Source organism: Chenopodium quinoa, unplaced genomic scaffold, assembly GCF_001683475.1.
Source record: "Chenopodium quinoa cultivar QQ74 unplaced genomic scaffold, ASM168347v1, whole genome shotgun sequence".
Lineage (NCBI taxonomy): Eukaryota > Viridiplantae > Streptophyta > Magnoliopsida > Caryophyllales > Amaranthaceae > Chenopodium > Chenopodium quinoa.
This window is the reverse complement of record NW_018745675.1, coordinates 5,007,944-5,012,524: the sequence shown is the minus strand read 5'-3', so window position 1 is coordinate 5,012,524 and position 4,581 is coordinate 5,007,944. Positions and strand designations below refer to the sequence as shown.

General features: G+C 36.8%; 1 long non-coding RNA gene across 1 annotated transcript; it reads left to right on the top strand.

The window, feature by feature from the left end:
• The first annotated feature begins 353 nt into the window (after nt 1-353).
• On the top strand, nt 354-4,248 carry LOC110717271. Its single transcript, XR_002510725.1, has 3 exons — nt 354-604; nt 2,158-2,365; nt 3,467-4,248. It is a non-coding gene; the product is annotated as an uncharacterized LOC110717271 (long non-coding RNA).
• The last annotated feature ends 333 nt before the right edge of the window (nt 4,249-4,581 follow it).

Here is a 4,581-nt window from a genome sequence, read left to right as displayed (position 1 = left end):
CTATGTCAAACTAAGCATAATGTGCCATCAAGCTCCGAATTCTAGGGTAGCTACTCCTATCATGAAGAACTAACAAGCAATCTCATACAATCAATTACACTAGTAGAAAAAATGACAAAGGCACCCCACCTTTGGCACCGGTTTTTTGAAAACCGGTGGTTAAAAAAATGGGCGGGATTGGAAAACAAGCTTTTGGCACTGGTTCCAGCCAAACTGGTGGCAAATTATCTTTTTGGCAAACCGGTGCCAAATAAAAAAGATATTTTTTTTAAAAAAAATGGGGAGAAAGGGATTTGGCACCGGTTCGGTTCAAACCGGTGCCCATTTAATAAAAAAAAAACCGCTCGTATTTCTTCTTCTTCTTCTTTTCTTCCCCCTGCTTTTCATTTTCGGTTTTCCCTAACTCTCGTTTTCGCCCTTCTCTTAGCTTCGACCACCTCTGAAGTTCCACCTTTCTCTATATCTCTCCTCCATTACGCGTGCTCGTAGTTCTCCATTGAAGCGCATTTTGAGCTTTGTCCATATCACTCCTCCACTACGCGTACTGTTAATTCTCCATTGAAGTGGATTCGAGCTTTCTCACTTCCATTGAAGCAGCTTCGAGGTAAAAACTTGTTTTTGTCCTTTTTAGATTATCGATTTCAGTTTTCGCAATCTAGGGTTTGTCGTTGATTTGATTTTCGAATTTAGGGTTAGTTCTTGTAAACTAGGGTTAGTTTACTACCGCAACCCTCTTGCTTTTGCTTCCTCATTATTTCTGTAGTTTTTGGTTTTACATTTGAATTTTTCCAGTTTAATATGAAATTGAAATACCGTTTGGCCATGGGGACTGGATATAGAGATTTCTTAGGCCCTCTGGATAGTGTTTGTAAAAGCTACTTAAATGCCATAGTTCATTCAGTCCGTGTTAAAAATAATGACACCAGAACCTGGAGTTTTAAGATGACACAATTTAACAATTGATCTTCCATTACAGCATGTGTGAGAAACATACCATTAACAGTGTTTCTAAAAAGGAATGGATTCACATGAAGTGAACACATAGTCACTGTTTACAGCATTAGTATAACATGATAATAAGCACATGGAAACCCAATTAATATTTCTTTACCAAAAAAAACTACAAGGAAATTCCTATAAATGTTCCATGTGAAAATCAACAACTAAGTAGCTTCTATGGAAACTTAGCACCTAATTTATGGATGTGTAGTCGATCACATCACATTACAGTTGTGGTTACTAGCTTACTACTTGGAAAAATCAGGAATGGGAAAAGGTATGGCACTTAAGAGAGCCTGACATATATATTTTAGAGATTAGGGGATAAAATTGGTTAGGGGATAAATGAGTCAATTTCAGATTCAAACGAATATATTAATGTCCAAAAGCTCCTACCATCGCAACTAATGACCAACACTAAAAAATATTGGGGATAAATGGACTTTTTTAGTAATAGTATTGAACTTTAGAATTAGAGACCAGATAGGGCTCTTCATAGTTTCTCCTCACATGCAATGCTCACAAATGATAAGACGGACAGCTACTTATTTGTGCATTGTCAGTTTGGTGATTTTTTTTTAAATGAGCTCTTTGAGGTTATGGAATGCGTAAACCCAACATTTGTTGATGAAATTTCTATTATTTTAAGTCCTTGTGCCTATATATGATGGTTGACCTGTATCCTTTATGTGCTCTATAGTTGGAAATCTTTTTCTTTGTGTGTGTATCGTTGGGACTGTAAGATTTTACCTCTCCAACCTAGCTGATTGGTTAATTTGCCTGGTTTAAGTTTCGAGTCTTTTGACTGGAACTCCCATACAATCATTAAAAAAACAATAGTAGTTATAGGCTGAGGCGAGCTTGTTAATCTAGTATATCACTTAAGCTAACTAAACTCTGAAACTTATCCTACTTATGTGTGACTACTTTGTGTTTGTGATTCTACTTGTAACTCAATTATGCTATATTTCTATATCATTATTAAAAGGAACTAGGATTTTTTGTTAACTTTCACACAGTTGGTAGAGTTTAATCAATTCCAACAGTGTCTGATGTGCTAATTCTATGTCAAATTGGTTCGCTTTATGCCTTAATGTAATTAAGCAATTGCTAATATATTTGGGTTCTTTTTTTTTTAAAAAAAAAAATCCTTTTCAGATAATGCATTGACATTAAAAAGTACCGCAAATGAAGGTTGAACAAAATATTGGATAGGGGCCGCGCAAACGCATGCCTCCTCTATCACAAATTATGATGTACACTCTTCCTCTTGGGAAGATGTTAAGCAGGCACCCCCTCCTAATGTGCAATGAAGACCACCCGCCTAGGCCATGAGTCTTCTAGGTCACCCATTGACCCCGTCGAGGTAAGTAATTTGTATGTTCACAATCAGTTTTATTATATAGTCATCTTTCTCGTACGCCCCTTGTTAATTAATTGATGTGGGATAGTATGACCTTACAAAACTGACTTTCATAAATATACTGGTGTTGTCTGGTTGTTATCTAGATTTTACCTGGTTTCCCTTTCATTCACTAGTGCATTCCTCGTGTTGAAATTGTGTCCAAATCACTGCAACCTTTTGACGTTTTTCCACTTTTTTGGAATTTTAAGTCCTCTATTGCAAGCTTCACTGAATGACTTTACCTGGTAAATGGCTTCTGGAATGCTAAATAACCAGCACCACACTCATGTAACCATTTGCCTTCACAACACTGCTCATTATTGTTGATGGTTACTGTGTACAAGTTCTGCTTTGGCTGCTCACTGAATTTGATACTGCTCCACTACTCCTTCCCTTAACGGTTCCTCCTGCCCTGTCCTGCTCCTTCTTGTGTATGTGATCGAGTCCTTCTGTTTGCTCAAGGCATTCGTTACATAAAATACCAATCAATATGTATTGCATATCTATCAGAATGTATGCAATGCATTTTCGTTAGCCTCTCTGCTCTTTGTATTTAAGTTTATGTCTCTTGACAAATGTAGCTCTCAAACACACAAGATTTCACTTAAATACCAAACAGCCTCTGTTATTGATCTCTTAGAATGTATGCCTTTTGTGACCTTTGTGTTTTCTTTCTTTCTTGTTTTTAGAAAATGAAGCCTACTCAACATAGTGTGAGAGAACTGAGGGCATTAGGCTTGACTCCTCATTTAATTGCATGCCGATCTGCACAGGTTGATCTTTTTCTTAATTTAGCAGCCATTATGTGTGAGACTAACTTATCAAACTTTGCAGATTTTGATTGTTTATTTCCTAACGAAGTTTTGGTTCCTGGCAGTCTGAATGTAGCCTTTTCTCATTAGATTTTGAAGAGTTTTAGCCTTTTAGATGCTTAATTGGCTACTCTGTAATTGTTTTTTCTTTTTTGAGCAGCCTGCGAACTTCTAAATTTCAATATGCTCCATTACAACTACACCTCTTCATGATAGGGTCTTATCGAATTTTTTATTTTCTATTTTTCAGAATCAAAATGCTCACTCTGCTATATTGAGACAGCTGAATTTACTCGAGTAAGATATTCTTTCTCATACCCCTGCTTTGTATGTATTGGCTCAACTACAAGATATATTTCATGTTAACTTTGGTCTTTGAGGTTCGCTTGTTTCTTAATCACCACCTTTAGCAAGTATAAAGGCACCTTACTTCTAGGAAGGGTACTTTAAACAAGGACCGGGACAAAATATTCTCCATAAAACCCGTAAACACAAAACACAAAACAAGGAACACAAAACAAAAAGTACAGCAAGCCCATATACACAGGAGGCCAAAACAACACCTACACACATCTAGCAAACACACCATAAAAAACAACTCCCAATCAAAAACAGACCAGCAGCCCACCAAAACAGCAGCACCATCCCACACAACTACTGCTCAGAATTAAAACAGCAGCCCAACCAGTACAAAGCAGACACCAGCAAGCCTTGTAGGAAAACAGGCAGACTGACAGCACCAGCTGAGCATAAAGTCAAAGGAGACAAACTCTAAATCCATGACCAGCAGCTCCCAACAAGTCCTGACAGAGACAACAGCCTGCACAGAAAACAGACACATCTGCATCACCACCAAGAACCAGCCTAGCAACACAGCAGCTCAGCATCACAGCTCCCCAGAAAACCAGCAACATGGCTGCAAAAGGAAAACAGACAGCAGCACAGTAGTATCAACATTGTAATCTCAAGTTTTTTTTTTATTTTTTTTTATTTTTTTTTATTTTTTTTAGTTTTTTAAAGTGTAATATTACAAGTTATTGAAGAAAATATGTGTTTTATGTATATTATGATTATATATAAGTATTTGGTACAATTTAAGTGAAAAAAATGCAAAAAATTATTATTTTTTCTTTATTTTTTTTTGGCATTTTTGGCACCGGTTTTGGAAAAGAATCGGTGCCAAAATTTTATTTTTTAAATTTTGTTGGGGTTTTTTTTGGCACCGGTTCTAAGTTAAAACCGATGCCTATTGTATTGAAATAAAAAAAAGGCGCGCCATGGGTAATTGGCACCGGTTAACCGGTGCCAAATCTTTAAATAGCCATCGGTTTTGAACCGGTGCCAAATCTTCAGAGATTTGGCATC